The 19523-nt window shown below is 37.5% G+C and overlaps 1 pseudogene; it reads left to right on the top strand.

Annotated features, from left to right (window-relative positions):
• The first annotated feature begins 17383 nt into the window (after window positions 1–17383).
• LOC138930062 (glutamate dehydrogenase 1, mitochondrial-like) lies at window positions 17384–19080 on the top strand (annotated as a pseudogene).
• Window positions 19081–19523: the final 443 nt, after the last annotated feature.

Here is a 19523-nt window from a genome sequence, read left to right as displayed (position 1 = left end):
CCAAGGAATTAGCTCTGATAGACAGAGTACACAAAGAACTACAGACGGAGGTTCCTAACATTGTAGAGGAGGTAGTGATCAAAACCATCCCCAAGAAAATAGGAAATGCAAAAAGGCAAAATGGTTGTCTGTTGAGCCCTTACAAATAAGTGAGAAAAGAAAGAATTGAAAGGCAAAGGAGAAAAGGAAAGATAATCGGCTCCAGTTTCATCCATCTCATCAGAACTGATTCAAATGAATTCTTTTTAACGGCTGAGTAATACTCCATTGTGTATATGTACCACAGCTTTCTTATCCATTCATCTGCTGATGGACATCTAGGTTGTTTCCATGTCCTGGCTATTATAAACAGTGCTGCGATGAACATTGGGGTACATGTGTCTCTTTCAATTCTGGTTTCCTCGGTGTGTATGCCCAGAAGTGGGATTGCTGGGTCATAAGGTAGTTCTATTTGCAATTTTTTAAGGAATCTCCACACTGTTCTCCATAGTGGCTGTACTAGTTTGCATTCCCACCAACAGTGTAGGAGGGTTCCCTTTTCTCCACACCCTCTCCAGCATTTATTGCTTGCAGATTTTTGGATCGCAGCCATTCTGACTGGTGTGAAGTGGTACCTCATTGTGGTTTTGATTTGCATTTCTCTAATAATGAGTGATGTTGAGCATCTTTTCATGTGTTTGTTAGCCATCCGTGTGTCTTCTTTGGAGAAATGTCTCAGAGTGAAGTAAGCCAGAAAGAAAAACACCAATACAGTATACTAACACATATATATGGAATTTAGGAAGATGGCAATGACGACCCTGTATGCAAGACAGGGAAAGAGACACAGATGTGTATAACGGACTTTTGGACTCAGAGGGAGAGGGAGAGGGTGGGATGATTTGGGAGAATGACATTCTAACATGTATACTATCATGTGAATTGAATCGCCAGTCTATGTCTGACGCAGGATGCAGCATGCTTGGGGCTGGTGCATGGGGATGACCCAGAAAGTTGTTATGGGGAGGGAGGTGGGAGGGGGGTTCATGTTTGGGAATGCATGTAAGAATTAAAGATTTTAAAATGTAAAAAATAAAAAACTAAAAATAAAAAAAATAAAAAATAAAAAAAAAGAAGAAAAAAAAAACAAAATCAAAAAAAAAAAAAAGAAAAGGAAAGATATACCTATTTGAATGTAAACTTCCATAAAATAGCAAGGTGAGATAAGAAAGGTTTCCTAAATGAACAATGCAAAGAAATAGAGGAAAATAATAGACTGGGAAAGACTAGAGACCTCTTTAAGAAAATTAGAGATACCAAGGTAATATTTCATGTAAAAATGGGCATAATAAAGGATAGAAATGGCATGGAATTAGCACAAGCAGAAGATATTAAGAAGAGGTGGCAAGAATATACAGAATAACTATACAAAAAATATCTTATTGACCTGGATAACCATGATGGTGTGATCACTCACCTAGAGCCAGAAATCCTGGAGTACAAAGTCAAGTCAGCCTTAAGAAGCATCACTATGAACAAACCTAGAAGAGGTGATGGAATTCCAGCTGAGCTATTTCAAATCCTAGAAGATGATGCTGTTAAAGTGCTGTACTCAATATGCTAGCAAGTTTGGAAAACTCAGCAGTGGCCATGGGACTGGAAATGGTAAATTTTCATTCCAATCCCAAAGAAAGGCAATGCCAAAGTAGGTTCAAATTACTTCACATTTGCATTTATTTCACATGCTAGCAAAGTAATGCTCAAAATCCTTTAAGCAAGGCTTCAACAGTATGTGAACCGAGAACTTCCAGATGTATAAGCTGGATTTAGAAAAGAAGAGAAAAATGATCAAATTGCCAATATCTGATGGATCATAGAAAAAGCAAGAGAGTTCCAGAAAAACATCTATTTCTGCTTTATTGACTATGCTAAAGCCTTTGATTGTGTAGATTACAACAAACTGTGGAAAATTTTTAAAGAAAGGGGAACACCAGAACTCCTTATCTGCTTCCTGTGAAACCTGTATGCAGGTCAAGAAGTAACAGTTAGAACCAGACATGGAACAACAGACGGGTTCAAAATTGGGAAAGGAGTAGGTCAAGGCTGTATATTGTCACCTTGCTTATTTAATTTATATGCAGTATCATCATGTGAAATGCCAGAATGGATGAAGCACAAGCTGGAATCAAGATTGCTGGGAGAAATATCAATAAACTGAAATATACAGATGACACAACCCTTATGGAAGAAAGTAAAGAAGAACTAAAGAGCCTCTTGATTAAGGTGAAAGAGGAGCATGAAAAAGCTGGCTTGAAACTCACCATTCAGAAAACAATGATCATGGCATCTGATCCCATCACTTCATGGCAAATAGATGGTGAAACAAGGGAAACAGTGACAGACTTTATTTTCTTGGGCTCCAAGATCACTGCTTCCGTGACTCAGAGGTTAAAGCATCTGCCTGCAATGCGGGAGACCTGGGTTTGATCCCTGGGTCAGGAAGATCCCCTGGAGAAAGAAATGGCAACCCACTCCAGTATTCTTGACTGGAGAATCCCATGGGCAGAGGAGCCTGGTGGGCTACAGTCCACGGGGTCGCAAAGAGTCAGACAGGACTAAGCGACTTCACTTTCACTTTTCAAGATCACTGCAGATGGTGACTGCGGCCATGAAATTAAAAATGCTTGCTCCTTGGAAGAAAAACTATGACAAACACAGACAGCATATTAAAAAGCAGTGACATTACTTTGCTGACAAAGGTCTGTCTTATCAAAGCTATGTTTTTTTCCAGTAGCCATGTACGGATGTGAGAGCTGAACAATAAAAAAGGCTGAGCATCAAAGAATTGATGCTTTCATACTGTGGTGCTGAAGTAAGCTCTCAAGAGTCCCTTGGACTGCAAGGAGATCAAACCAGTCAGTCAAAGGAATCCAACCTGAATATTGATTGGAAAGACTGATGCTGAAGCTGAAGCTCCAATACTTTGGCTACTTGATATGAAGAGCTGACACATTGGACAAGACCCTGATGCTGGGAAAGATTGAAGGCAGGAGAAGGGGACAACAGAGGACAAGATGGTTGGACGGCATCCCTGACTCAATGGAGCTTGGTTTGAGCAAACTCTGAAAGATGGCAAAGGACAGGGAAGCCTGACATTCCTACAGTCTATGGGATCATTAAAAAATCAACAAGGTTGAGCAACTGAAGAACAGCAAAACTATGGATGTTGCAAGTGAAAGACAATTGCAAAGATGACCCTTGGATTTAGCTTTAATACAGTATTTCCTAGAAGATTTAATAGAGCTTAATGCTTCAATGGAATTAATGCCTCTATGTAATGAAAACGGTAAACTGATCAAAACTGAAAGGGAAGTCTTTCAACTTCCACCTTAAATTGGCAATAAGTACTTCCAAAGGCTGGCTGAAAACCATAAATAGGATGGCCAGAGTAGTTTGAACTTCCCATATCTGTAATGAAAGCCTATCCATTCTTTTGAAGTATCACCCTGCTGAATACTGCTGCTAAACCAGTTTTCTTGACTCCTGCAAAACATTGAGAGTGATCTTAAGAAGAAGGAGCATTCTGATTTGGAACCTTAGCCTGAATGACTAGGAAAAAACGTATTTAAATGCTCCCATGTGCATGTTTCCCTCATGATACTCAGCAAAGGAATACCTCAATTAAAATGATATCTCTCCAAAAAATTATCTATAATTGAATTAGGCTAAAGGTTTAGGTGAACTTTTTAGTGATCCCAACGAAACCACATAATAAATGTTTCCTTTTTTTATATTCTTGATTCCCCAACATCTAAAATATTAACAATTGGTGCAAAGCAAATAAAATTACTATAAACATACAGTTTACAAACACAAACCATTCTATAATTTTTTCAAAGCCTACTCATAAGCCTTAGGTGGACTTTCCTGTACAATTATCCTGTTGTTCTCATTTTATGGAGAAAAGGCAGATGGTTGTTGTTGTTTAGTCACTAAGTCATGTCCGACTCTTTGGGACCCCATGGACTGTAGTCCATCAGGCTCTTCTGTCTACGGGATTTCCCAGGCAAGAATACTGGAGTCGGTTGTCATTTTCTTCTCCAGTGGATCTTCCTGACCCAGGAGTCGAATGCATGTCATCTGCATTGGCAGATGGATTCTTTAATAGAGAGCCACCAGGAAAGCCTGAGAGGCAGATTATCATAGTAGAAAAAGGATGCATTTTGTCATCAAACATGCTAGAATTCTTATGCCAGATTCATTGCTTGCTAACTTGATGAATTTAGGCAAATCGTTTGATCTTTCTGAGACCTTGTTTCTCCATCTTTGAAGCAAAATTGCTATGTGATAAATAAAGTCAGTTATGGAAGCAATGATACTAACAACTACATTCATTGCATCATTCCTCAGTGACAATCACTGTGCCTAGATGCTTTGTTTATTTAGGAGATAGTATATTAGCTAAGAGAGTAACATTTGGAGTCAAATATTAATTCAGTTCTTAATTCTACTAACCATCTGGCTGTGTAACACTAGGAAGATTTCTTTTCTGAGTTGAAGTTTCCTCAGCAACAGCATGAAAACTGAAATGCCTATCTAACAAAAAGATTGTTTTATGATCAAATTAGATTTTCAAATTTAACACTTCACCTCCCTCAATATCACTCTCTAGTCCCCCAACTTGCCTCTATTTTTTCTCTAATAGTGTTATCATCAATTGACAGGGAGAGGGAGAGGGTGGGATGATTTGGGAGAATGACATTCTAACATGTATACTATCATGTGAATTGAATCGCCAGTCTATGTCTGACGCAGGATGCAGCATGCTTGGGGCTGGTGCATGGGGATGACCCAGAAAGTTGTTATGGGGAGGGAGGTGGGAGGGGGGTTCATGTTTGGGAATGCATGTAAGAATTAAAGATTTTAAAATTTAAAAAATAAAAAACTAAAATTAAAAAAAATAAAAATAAAAATAAAATAAAATAAAACCAAAAAAAAAAAAAATTGTTCATTTTTGTTCTCCCACAAATAGGTGAGTATCATGAGGAAAGGGATTTATTTTACATATTACAAAATCCCCCTAGGTTCACTGTTTATCTCATTGAAGTTATTCAAATATTTGTCAAATTAACAAGTGAATATTAAGAGTTTTGAACTAATAGATTCAAAAATAAAAAATCAATAGTTGTTCACTAGTTTTCTGAAAATATGTAGAGAGGGTAAATAACTTGCCTAAGGAAGCACATCTGCTCAGTGACTGGGATATATTAGGACCCAGAGTTCTTTACTTCTGGTTCATTCCTTGTGCTACTCTAGTGGTCCTTCAAATGTGGCCCCAGGGAAGATGGCATGATATCGCCTTGGAACTGTGTTAGAAACTCAAGTTCTCAGGCCCCAACCCAGACTTATAAACATTTGAAGTAAGGATAAGCAATCTTTGTTCAAACAAACACTCTTGATAATTCTGCACTATAAACTCTAACACTTTCTAATACCATGACTGCTTTCTATTACCATAACTTCTTCAATGTCAAATTGGAAAAAAATTAATATCATTTAATATAAACTAAAAATCTATTACTTTTCATGAATATTAACTCATTCAAACTTAACTTTTTTTTTCCTGTTAGTATCAAACAAAATACCCCTAGTTTTATCTAACCCTTGGTTTTAGGAAAGCCAGAGATCAAATTGTTATAGGACTATGCCCACAAAGTTTGTCCTTTTAAATTCATATATTTGTCCTGTGACATACCAATATAATCTAGACCATGAGAATTTATTCCTTGGATGCTACTTAATCAGATGGGTCATGTGCATTCACTATTTTAAAATATCCTCTCATGCAAATAATTTGCAATAACTACCTGGACCTAGCTTGCATGAAAAATGAGTGCCGGATATATTTTTTATAGTTTTTAAAACACTTTGAGGATCTTAAACGGCCCAAAAGTTCAGAAAGAAAATAAAAAAACAACAGCAAAATAAAAAATGTCCCACATTCATTGATTGATTGTTGACTTTGATTCTGTAGGAGAAAGCTATATATTTTACATGTTATTCTTCAACTCATCGGTTGCACAGTAAAAATTGGCTGTGCTTAGATTATTCTTAGAATGATTGAATAAAAAAGACAAGGCAATATTTTTGTGAAAAACTAAGCCTTCATTTATTAGACTTTTTTCTCTTTTTTACTTCATAAATCTTGATCTTACATTGGCATTATGGTGCATTGCAAGAATTCAATTATGAATCTTCCATTCTCTTGGAATTAATAATACCACAGTATTGATGAACATCGGAGAAGGCAATGGCACCCCACTCCAGTACTCTTGCCTGGAAAATACCATGGACGGAGGAGCCTGGTAGGCTGCAGTCCATGGGGTCACGAAGAGTCAGACATGACTAAGCGACTTCACTTTCACTTTCCACTTTCATGCATTGGAGAAGGAAATGGCAACCCACTCCAGTGTTCTTGCCTGGAGAATCCCAGGGATGGGGGAGCCTGGTGGGCTGCCGTCTATGGGGTCGCACAGAGTCGGACACGACTGAAGTGACTTAGCAGTAGCAGCAGTTGATGAACATAATTCTCATTTTGTAGAAAAAAATGAAAATAATATTTTGCTCAAATAATATTTTACCCAGTAATATTTTGCATATGTAGTTTGGCATTTCAGTAATGGAAAGTTACAGTTTTCTCATAAAATATCATTGCACAACAGACGACAGTTATTTATTCTTGTTAGAACAATTTCATTTCATGTAAAGGCTGACTCAGCTTGTTCTTTGGGAAATAAGAAGGATTATGAAAACTAAGTGGGAAAAAAAAAAAGAATATATAGTCATGGATTCAACCTGGAAACCAATGGAAGAAAATATCTGAATGGTCATATTTCTTTATTCATGATAGCTAGACATTTCAACATAGTACATTATAGACTTCTGTGTTCATGCAATCTTGAGTACCAGTATAATTCTTCATTTATTAGCTCCAATAAACCCTGGCCAATTCTAAGTGAAGAAGATTTCCAAAGAAGATTCTAATCTAAATAACTTGTTAGCTTGAATGATTTTGTTAATAGTAAGAATTTGCCATTCCATGTTTCTTGTACAAGTAAATTATTATCTTTGTATACTAATTCACAATAAATCTTACTCCCTGTAAACAAATGAAAATGTTTCTTCAACATAGTTGGCAACATGGCATAATATTTAGACTTCAAATATTTATCTGAGAATCCTATTTAAAATTCTAAGCATCACTGAAAAGGGTAAGGCATTAGGCTCGAGTAATACCCTAGTGAGTATTACAACCTTATACTACCACTTTCTTGCCAGAAACCTAGTGATGAGGTGAAAAGAAGGAATGAGTTATTGCAGTTAGAGGACTGAGTAAATTTAGATCATGAGTAGCTATTTGTGATGAAATATCAAGCAAGAGTGATGAGACTGCAATAATGTTGAGAAAGCGAGGGCTGACTAGGGAAAAGGGGGTTTGCACACTTCCATATGTGAACAGCTTGAGTCCCCAGGAGCCAATTGTCACATAATGTGCAGATAGATAAGTGCCTGGGCTGACAGGAATTCTCACATAAATGTCAGTGTGCTTTGGGAGCTTGGGAGAAATACCAGAGAGGAGCTGAGAATGAGTAATATCACCTCTGCCCTCAGACAGTGCTTTGTTTCCAGATGCAGAAGGGACAATCAGGCTCATCGCTGCAGTTGGCCAAACAAAATCACCTAAAAGTCATTTGTTCTATACTTGATCGATGCTATCAGGGAAATTATATGACCTCTGTTTTGCAACGATGTGACCTCTGCTTTGGGAAATTTTAAAGTAAAGCCCAATAAAAAGAGGCTAACCCAAATTTCATTTCCTGCATTTTACCCTTTTAGCTATCTCAGATCAATAACCATTCACTGGCTACTGTGATTCTCACATGGAGGAAAGAGTTGCACATTTTTCTTAATGACAGCAAGTGTTAAATTTAACTATAAATGGTTGAGTGTGATTTTAAAAGACCATTAAAGCAACATGGAGCATTTCAGCATGCCATAGCGTGTCTTCGTCTTTATATTATGTTAAAACCTGCTTCCGTTTTGTGGTAATAATGGAGATAAGGGCATGTATTAAGGCATTTTGTAAGAAGAAGAAATAAATACACAGTTTATTTTTTTAATCTCCTTGTCCTATGACAAGTCTAAAATTTAGGAAGTAAAGAAATTGGTAATCACTTACCTACAGTGGCTTCTAATAAGTATATGGTTGGATTTCATTTAAGGAGTAAAGTCAGATGGGAAAGAAGAGAGAATATCTCATATTGATACTTTAAAGCTATTGAATACCTGGCACTGTGGCTTTCCTAAGTAACAATACTATAGTGCTAAATGGTTTGGGAAAACTATTTGCCAAACAAGAAGTTGTAATTAACTCATTCTTAACTAAATAAGGAGGAAAGTATGAAAGGAGAGTGGTTAGCCAAATAGTTGCATATGCACATGATGTCTATGAAGAAACTTACCTCTGATACCAGGTAAACTTAGACTGTTTCATCTATATCTACTTTTCTACTTAATGTGCAACTATGTGTGTAAAACAACTCATTTCTCTTAATTCTACACATTTGCATACAGTTTTCAGACAGCAAAAATCTAGATGATCAATACTTTTAATTTACTTTTCCATGCCTCGGAATTCTGATATGCCTACTTAGTCATTTTACAATCATACAGAAAAGATACATCAGTTTTATCTTCTTATGGGGTTACAATTATTAGATACTCACTTATAGTGGTGTGGTGTAAGCTGTTATGGTATAGGGTAGAGTGGTGGAACTCTTGCTCCATTTTATCTGGAAAGACGGTGGTTTTAAAAGATGTAGAAAGAGGTATAAATTAATTACAGTTGACAAGTGAAGAAAATTATAATAAATGAGTGGCCATTTAATAAACAAAGTTGTCATTGATGGGGAAAGTAGAGCTGGAGAAAGATCATTCAGAGGAATGAAATTTTCAGTGTTTTAGGTGATTAGTAGTGTCATCAGGATGATTTAGTGGGAAAATAATAGGAATTTTGAGGTGAAAGTGATGTGTGTTTGAATACTGGCTTTTTTACTTAACTAGCTGTTTGACATTAACTATATATATATAACTATATATATATATATATAGTTATATATAACTATATATATATATATATATATATAAGTTTTCCTGCCTCAACTATAAAATGTCAGGAAAAATCTTTACCATGGAAGGTTATTATGAGTTTAGTGATTGATTAATACAGAGTGTATCATAGGGATTCTCAATAAATACAACTATTAATGCTGTTAATTGACTGATGGGGCAAAATGTCCCAATGTGTGAGCACTTACCATAAATGATAGCTATCATTTTATTGTTTTCATGAAAAACACAATCTTCAGATTGGGTGGCAGCAAAATTTAGGTTCAGTTCAGTTCAGTTGCTCAGTAATCTCTGACTCTTTGTGACCACATGGACTGCAGAACACCAGACTTCCCTGTCCATCACCAACTCCTGGAGCTTGCTCAGACTAATGTCCATTGAGTCAGTGATACTGTTCCACCATCTCATCTTCTGTTTTCCCCTTCTCCTTCTGGTTTCAGTCTCTCCCAGCATCAGGGTCTTTCCAATGAGTCAGCTCTTGCATAAGGTGACCAAATTATTGAAGCTTCAGCTTCAGCAACAGTCCTTCCAATGAATATTCAGGACTGATTTCCTTTAGGATTGACTCATTTGAGCTCCTTGCAGTCCGAGGGACTCTCAAGAGTCTTCGTTAACACCACAGCTCAAAAGCATCAATTCTTCAGTGCTCAGCTTTCTTTATAGTCCAACTCTCACATCCATACATTACTACTGAAAAAAATCATAGCTTTGAAAAGATGGACCTTTGTCAGTAAAGTGATATCTCTGCTTTTAATGTGCTATCTATGTTGGCCATAGGTTTTCTTCCAAGGAGCAAGTATTTTAATTTCATGGCTGCAGTCACCATCTTCAGTGATTTTGAAGGCCCCAAAATAAAGTCTTTGACTGTTTCCATTGTTTCCACATCTATTTACCATGAAGTGATGGAACCGGATGCCATAATCGTAGTTTTTTGAATGTTGACTTTTAAGCCAGCTTTTTAACTCTCCTCTTTCACTTTCATCAAGAGGCTCTTTATTTCCTCTTAGCTTTCTTCCATAAGGGTGGTGTCATCTGCATATCTGAGGTTATTTATATTTCTTCCTGCAATTTTGATTTCAGCTTGTGCTTCACCAAATCTGGCATTTCACATGATGTACTCTGCATATAAATTAAATAAGCAAGGTGACAATATACAACCTTATCGTATTCTTTTCCTAATTTAAACCAATCCATTGTTCCATGTCCAGTTCTAACTATTGCTTCTTGACCTGCATACAGATTTATCAGGAAGTAGGTAAGGTGGTCTGGTATTCCTATCTCTTTAAGAATTTTCCACAATTTGCTGTGATCCACACAGTCAAAAGCTTTAGTGTAGTCAATGAAGCAGTAGTAAGTGTTTTTGTGGAATTTTCTTGCTTTTTCTATGATCCATCAAATAGAAGTTCTCAGTTCATGTAATGTTGAAGCCTAGCTTGGAAAATTTTGAGCATTACTTTCCTAGAGTTTGAGATGAGTGCAATTTAAGTTAAATAATGAGATTATAATAACTGGACACTATTGTTTTGGTTCCCATCTATTTTGTCTTAGAACACATATAGAAATGGGGAAAAAGACACAGAAATTTGGAGCCATGAGCTTATAATTATATAGGAAGGGAAAGTGATACAATAAAAATAATCTATGTTTGGAATCTCAGTAGTTAGATTTGAATTCACCATTTAAAACCTTAATAAATTGTTAAGCCTCAAATACCCCGTTTGAAAACTGAGCATAGGTTATGTGTCAGAAACAAAGTATCATAATAAAACACAGAGAATAATGCCTCACATGTAGTAAACTTCTCATTAACTGTTGCTTAATAATGGTCAGTGTCTAATACTCCAATATCATATTTCTCCAGAACTACACTGTATGCCCAGGAATTGTTTCAAATATAGACAATCGTAATGTGCCTTGAAAATATCCATCAATGACCAAGAGAGCTTCCTGAGACTAGAGTAGGAGGTTTATTTAAAAGTTCAAAAAATGCATCAGGATTGCTAATAGAGGTAAATAATGTCAAACTCTGAGATTGATATGCAAACAATGTTTTGTTTAAAATAGATAACCAACAAAGACCTACTGTATAGCACAAGGAACTCTGTTCAGTATTCTACAATAACCTAAATGGGAAACAAATTTGATAAAGAATAGACACATGTGTAACTGAATCACTTTGCTATATCCAGAAGCTAACACAATGTTGTAAATCAACTATACTCCAATATGAATTTTTTTAAAGATATTCTTTTACTTAGAGTATAGGAAATCATCAACTTATATTTCCACTTTTCTTTTTCATATACAAAAATAAAATAAAGTTAAAGAATTTTCTAAACTGCAAGTAGATTAAATGTTAGCTGAAAGCTAAGTATTCTTACCAGTATTCTTGCCTTGAGAACCTCATGGACAGTATGAAAAGGCAAAAAGATAAGACACTGAAAGATGAACTCCCCAGGTCGGTAGGTGCACACTATGCTACTGAAGATTAGTGGAGAAATAACTCCAGAAAGAATGAAGAGACAGAGCCAAAGCAAAAAAAAAAAAAAAAAAAACACCCAGTTGTGGATGTGACTGGTGATAGAAGCAAGGTGGTTGCTGTAAAGAGCAATATTGCATAAGAACCTGGAATGTTAGGTCCATGAATTAAGGTAAATTGGAAGTGGTCAAACAGGAGTTAGCAAGAGTGAAGGTTGATATTTTAGGAATCTGCAAAGTAAAATGGACTGGAATGAGTGAATTGAACTCAGATGACCATAATATCTACTACTGTGGGAAAGAATCCCTTAGAAGAAATGGAGTAGCCATCACAGTCAAAAAAAGAGCCTGAAATGCAGTATTTGGATGCAGTCTCCAAAAAGACAGAATGATTTCTGTTCATTTCCAAGGCAAACCATTCAATATCACAGTTATCCAAGTCTATGCCCTGACCAGAAATGTTGAAGAAGCTGAAGTTGAAGGGTTCTATGAAGACCTACAAGATCTTTTAGAACTAACACCCCAAAAAAAGATGTCCTTTTCATTATACGGGACTGGAATGCAAACGTAGGAAATCAAGAAACACCTGGAGTAACAGGCAAATTTGGCCTTGGAGTACAGAATGAAGCAGTGCAAAGGCTAACAGCATTTTGCTAAGAGAACACACTGATCAGAACAAACACCCTCTTTTAACAACACAAGAGAAAACTCTACACATGGACATCACCACATGACCAACACTAAAATCAGATTGATTATATTCTTTGCAGCCAAAGACGGAGAAACTCTATACAGTCAGCAAACACAAGACCACGAGCCAACAGTGGTTCTAATCATGAACTCCTTATTGTCAAATTCAGACTTAAATTGAAGAAATTGGGGAAATCCACTAGACCATTCAGGTATGACCTACATCAAATCCCTTACGATTATACAGTGGAAGTGAGAAATAGATTTAAGGGATTAGATCTGATAGACAGAGTGTCTAAAAAACTATGGACAGATGTTCATGACACTGTACAGGAAACAGGGATCAAGATCATACCAAAGAAATAGAAATACAAAAAAGCAAACTGGCTGTCTGAGTAAGCCTTACAAATAGCTTTGAAAAGAAAAGTGAAAAGCAAAGGAGAAAAGGAAAGATATAAGCACCTGAATGCAGAGTTCCAAAGAATAGCAAGGAGAGATAAGAAAGCCTTCTTCAGTGATTCACGCAAAAACAAATAAATAAATAAAAATTAAAAAATAGAAGAAAACAAAGAATGGGAAAGACTAGAGATCTCTTCAAGAAAATAAGATACCAAGGGAACATTTCATGAAAACATGGGCTCAATAAAGGACAGAAATGGTATGGACCTAACAGAAGCAGAAGATATTAAAAGAGGTTGCAAAAATACACAGAATAACTGTACAGAAAAGATATTCATGACCCAAATAATCACGATGGTGTGATCACTCACCTAGAGCCAGGCATCCTGGAATGTGAAGTCAAGTGGGCATTAGGAAACATCACTACGAACAAAGCTAGTGGAGGTGATGGAATTCCAGTTGAGCTATTTCAAATCCTAAAAGATGATGCTGTAAAAATGCTGCACTCAATATGCTAGCACATTTTGGAAGCTCAGCAGTGGCCACAAGACTGGAAAAGGTCAGTTTTCATCCCAATCCCAAAGAAAAGCAATGCCAAAGAATGCTCAAACTACTGCACAATTGTACTCATCTCACACGCTAGCAAAGTAATGCTCAAAAATCTCCAAGCCAAGCTTCAGCAATACATGAACTGTGAACTTCCAGATGTTTAAGCTGGATTTAGGAAAAGCAGAGGAACCAGAGATCAAATTTCCAACATCTGCTGAATCACTGAAAAAACAATAGAGTTCCAGAAAAAATCTACTTCTGCTTTATTGACTATGCTAAAGCCTTTGACTGTGAGGATCACCACAAACTGTGAAAAATTCTGAAAGAGATGGGAATACCAGACCACCTGATCTGCCTCTTAAGAAATCTGTATGAAAGTCAGGAAGCAACACTTATAACTGGACATGGAACAACAGAGTGGTTCCAAATCGGGAAAGGAGTATGTCAAGGCTGTATATTGTTACCCTGCTTATTTAACTTATATGCAGAGTACATCATGAGAAATGCTGGGCTGGATGAAGCACAAGCTGGAATCAAGATTGTCAGGAGAGAAATCAATAACCTCAGGTATGCATATGACGCCACCCCTATGGCAGAAATTGAAGAAAAACAAAAGAGCCTCTTGATGAAAGTGAAAGAGGAGAGTGAAATGTTGGCTTAAAGCTCAACATTCAGAAAACGAAGATCATGGCATCCAGTCCCATCACTTCATGGGAAATAAATGGGGAAACAGTGGAAACAGTGGCTGACTTTATTTTTAGGGGCTCCAAAATCAATGCAGATGGTGACTTCATCCATGAAATTAAATGATGCTTAGTCCTTGGAAGGAAAGTTGTGACAAACATTGACAGCATATTAAAAGCAGAGACATTCCTTTGCCAAGAAAGATCCATCTTGTCAAGTTATGTTTTTTCCAATGGTCACGCATAAATGTGAGAGTTGGATTATAAAGATAGCTGATCGCTGAAGAATTGATGATTTTGAACTGTAGTGTTGAAGACTCTTGGGAGTCCCTTGGACTGCAAGGAGATCCAACCAGTCCATCCTAAAGGAGATCAGTTCTGAGTGTTCATTGGAAGGACTGATATTGAAGCTGAAACTCCACTACTTTGGCCACTTGATGCGAAGAGCTGACTCATTTGAAAAAATCCTGATGCTAGGAAAGATTGAAGGCAGGAGAAGAAGGGATGGCAGAAGATGAGATGGTTGGATGTCATGACCGACTCAATGAACATGAGTTTGAGTAGACACCAGGAGTTGGTGATGGACAGGGAGGCATGTTGTGCTGCAGTTCATGGGGTTGCAAAGTTTCAGACATGACGGCGTGACTGATCTGAACTGAAGTAAGTCTTGAAAACTAGAATAAAAGAAGCTCAAAAAATGAAAAAGTTTAAAAAATGTAGTGTTGTACACTAAGATAATTTGAACTCTGAGGTTCATTTTCATGATAAACAGAGAGAGAAAACTTTTTTGTAAAACTAGTACTTCTAGAAAGAGAGCTATGCTCTTAGAGCTTTTCCCTTAGGGTCCTTCTGCTCTCACTATAGGTTCAAACTGATAATTTCTGATTTCTCATGAAAAGAGCTTGGCAGTTGCCACTCCATCCTTACAAACTGAAAAGTCAACACTTCCTGGATCTATAAAAGTGGAGGAGACACAGAGCAAACTGCCACTCCCAAAGTTGGAGAAAAGGCAAATACTGGAAGAGCCACTTTTATCAGAACAGACCCTCAGGAACAGAAACTGCCTCGAAACTATTCCATGGTAGGAAATCTTAAATTGATGAATTACTGTAGGCTCAACATGGTCAATTCTAACAGTAAAAAATGCAGACTGACCCTCTCATAGTATAGCCCCCATATTTTGTAAGTTTTACATCTAGTGTGCATGTTCAGTATCTAAGTTGTGTCCAACTCTGTGACCCCATGGCCTGTAGCCTGCCAAGCTCCTCTGTCCATCGAGATTCTCCAGGAAAAAATACTGGAGTGGCTTGCCATTTCCTTCTCCATTTATATCCAGACGTGAGGCCAAGTTTTCATAATGATTATTAGAGAAAATCGACTTATGCTTCTGGCAGTGGGAAGAGAAAAAGACCCATTTTACAATACCCCAGAGGTCCTTCTTCATAAAAAGGCAAGCCTTCTGGGGAAACCAGGTAAGGGGAATATAGCCTACTGGGATATTATCAGAGTATACTGAAGGAAGGAAAATACCCAACTCCAGTCCACTCTAGCCATTCTGTCCAACCTAAGGGAATAGGAAACAAAACAAAACAGAAATTTGTGAAGTTCATAGTCTAGAAGCGTAAGCTTACTAGAAGACTAAGACCTAATCATAAGACTATAGACTTCTTTCTCTTCTCCTAAAACTTAGAATCCCATTAATAAAGTACTATTAGTAGTTCCTTCTACTTGGTACATCATGTCTGGCTGTCAAGAAAAAAATGACACAAAAAGTAAAACTATATATATATATATATATATATATATATATATATATATATATATGCTTTGAACAGAGCAAGCATCAGAACTACATGCCAGGGAGGCTGGGATTATCAGAGCGAGAGTTTTAAAATAACTGCCCTGTCCTTAATTGCTCAGTTGTGTCTAACTCTTTGTGACCCCATGAACTATAGTCCACCAGATTCCTCTGTCCATGGGATTTTTCAGGCAATAATACTGGAGTGGTTTTCCATTTCCTTCTCCAATAATGGTGTGAATATGAGATAAATACATGCAGAAAAATTAAACTCGATTCTTATCTAACACCACTCAAAAAAATTAATCTGAAATGGATCTAAGACTTAAATATAGACTCTGTAATAAAAAAAATCCTAGAATAAAACAGGAAAAGAAGCCCCTCAATATTCATCTTGGCAATTATTTATTTATTTATTTATTTTTAGTGATACTGAAACCACAAGCAACAAAAGCAGAAATCAAAGTACTAAACAACTTAAGAATGATTTATTTTTTGAAAATGGTAGGCTAAAAAGCCACTATTCCATGTTATCAGCATCTTAGTTTTTCTTAATATTCTTTGGTTAAAACTCTAAAATTATGGAAGATTTGGTTACCTGTATAGCATTTTTAAAATGGTGTTTGAGTCTTCAACAGTTATTTAACTTGTTAATTGGAACAGGTCTAGAAGCTTCTCAGTTTCAGCATAAAATTGGATCTAGTTACCTACATCAGTAAGTAAGCAATTTTTGAACATTTGCTGTGCTGTACTGTATTAGGTACTGGATATATCAACTTCAGTAAAAGACTTGGCTCCCATGAATCTTTAAAGTTGAATGTGGATCCAAGCCTTAGACTAAAAAAAAGTAAAATGTGGTATTATAGTTTAGTATTTTTCCTGACATTATTTTATAATTTATGTTATTGTAATACTTTCAGAATATTATTCATAATCAAGAACAATGAAGTATGTACATTTTCTTAAACTTTTAAATTTACAGCCAGATTTTTAGATTCTCTTATTTAATTTAAAATGTTAGAGACAGTTTTATTAAGGAATTTAAAAAATTGAGTCTCATTGCTGCTATGTGTACATAAAGAAATTAGTTTCAAAATATTGGGATGTTAGAAACTGCATCAGTTCTTGCTTGTGGTTAAGAGTAGAGCAGGCAGATTGGAAACACAGGAGTAAAAGGAAAGTTTTGGAGTTAGTAGGAGTATTCTATATCTTGATAATAGTGATGATTACACTGATATATACATTTGTCAGAAGTCGTTGAATTGTAATCTAAAATTAGTTTTATCATATATAAATTTTATACCAATATATTTATTTAAAAAGAAAAATGTGAGACAGTGCCAAGCTGGATGAATCTTAAGCTGGAATCAAGATTTCCAGGAAAAATAACAACCTCAGATATGCAGATGACACCATTCTAATGGCAGACAAGGAAGAGGAACTAAAGAGTCCGTTAATGATGGTGAAAGAGAAGAAAAAGCTGGCTTGAAACTCAATATTCAAGGTCGGAACCTGTGGCTTAAAAGGGCAGCCCATGCCAAGCCCTTCCTCCCTCCGTCCATCTCTGAGACTGTGAGAGTGCCTCTTCTCCATGAGAGAGCATCTCCCTCCTGTTGCCATGTACCGGTGCCTGGTGAAGTGCTGCTGCTGACCCGTGTCGAGGCTGCTGCCCTGAATTCTGTGGCTACTGACGCCACTGCACTGCTGGGCCGGACCCATGGGGCAGTGTGCTGCAGCCATCGCAGCCCTGCAGCCAGGGCTTGTGCCATCCACTTGGTGACACTACAGCAAGGTGGCAGCCAACGGCGAGGATGACCTCATCTTCTTCAATATGGTGGAGGGCTTCTTCGACTGTAGTGCCAGCAGCATGGAGGACAAGCTGGTGGAGGACCTCAAGACCCAGGAGACCGAGAAGCAGAAGTGGAACCCAGTGCATGACATCCTGTGCATCACCAAGCCCTGTGATCATATGATGAGCCTGTCCTTCCCCATCTGGCATGACGACAGCTCCTAGGAAGTCATCGAGGGCTACTGGGCCCAGCACAGCCAGCACCTCATGCCCTGCAAGGAAGGTATCCATTATAGCACTGATGTGAGTATAGATGAAGTTAAAGCTCTGGCTTATCTTATAACATATAAGTGTGCAGTGGTTGATGTGCTATTTAGGGTTGCCAAAGCTGATGTTTAGATCAGTCCCAAGAACTATACTGATAATGAATTGGAAAAGATCACAAGGAGGTTCACCATGGAGCTGGCAAAGAAAGGCTTTATTGGTCCTGGCATTGATGTGCCTGCCCCAGACATGAGCACAGGCCAACTGGAGATGCCCTGGATTGCTGACACCCATGGTAGCACTATAGGGCACTCTGGTGTTAACGCCCATGCCTGTGTTACCAGTAAGCCCATTAGTCAGCATGGAATCCACAGATGGATCTCTGTTACTGGTCAGGGAGATTTCCATGGACTTGAAAACTTCATCAATGAATCTTCTTACATGAGTATTTAAGGAATGACACCAGGATTTGGAGATAAAACATTTGCTGTTCAGGGATTTGGTAATGTGGGCCTGTACCCTATGAGATATTTACATCGTTTTGGTGCTAAATGTGTTGCTGTTGGTGAGTCTGATGGCAGTGTATGGAATCCAGATGGTATTGACCCAAAGGAACTGGAAGACTTCAAATTGCAACATGAAACAATCTTGGGCTTCCCCAAAGCAAAGATCTATGAAAGGAGAATCTTGGAGGTTGACTGTGACATCCCTGCTGCCAGCGAGAAGCAGCTGACCAAGTCCAATGCACCAAGAGTCAAAGCCAAGATCATTGCTGAAGGTGCCAATGGACCAACAACTCCAGAAGCTGACAAGATTTTCCTAGTGAGAAATACCATGGTTATTCTAGATCTCTACTTGAATGCTGGAGTAGTGACAGTATCTTACTTTGAGTAGCTAAAGAATCTAAATCATGTCAGCTATGGCCGTTTGAACTTCAAATATGAAAGAGATTCTAACTACCACTTGCTCATGTCTGTTCAAGAGAGTTTGGAAAGGAAATTTGGAAAATATGGTAGAACTATTCCCATTGTACCTACAGCAGAGTTCCAAGAATGGATATCTGACAAAGACATTACGCACTCTGGCTTAGCTACACCATGGAGCACTCTGCCAGGCAAATTATGGACAAGGCCATGAAGTGTAACCTGGGATTGGACCTAAGAACAGCTGCCTATGTTAAAACCATTGAGAAAGTCTTCAAGGTGTACAATGAAGCTGGTGTGACCTTCACATAGACCAGGCTGTGGCGGACTTCTTCACTACCCTTTTCACCTCTTCCTCTGCAGACCTATCACAAGTTTACATGTAACCACAGAAATCTCTTTCTCATGACTTAATAGATAATAGACACCATTCTCAACAAGTCAATCCAAATCAGCCCCTTAAGGAAAAAAAAAACAATAAGGTTAGGGGATCATACATAAGATAAGTGATAGTAGAAGTTAGCCATGCCATGCCAGAAAGTCATTTGGGCATTTTGCCTTTAAATAACACACACACACACACATATATATATATATATATGTGTGTGTGTGTGTGTGTGTGTGTGTGTGTGTGTGTGTATATATATATATATATATATATATTTTTTTTTCCCATCTGCTTGTGCTGCCTTTCTCCATGGCTGCATCCCAGCACATTCAGCTATGGTCCTAGGAAGGCACAGGTTATCCAAGACCAGTCAATCACTTGCCCTGTCAGCTCT

The sequence above is a fragment of the Ovis canadensis genome, chromosome X (genome assembly GCF_042477335.2).
Source record: "Ovis canadensis isolate MfBH-ARS-UI-01 breed Bighorn chromosome X, ARS-UI_OviCan_v2, whole genome shotgun sequence".
In the NCBI taxonomy this organism is placed as follows: Eukaryota; Metazoa; Chordata; class Mammalia; order Artiodactyla; family Bovidae; genus Ovis; species Ovis canadensis.
Note: the sequence above shows the minus strand (reverse complement) of the source record. Positions and strands in the feature narration are given on the sequence as shown.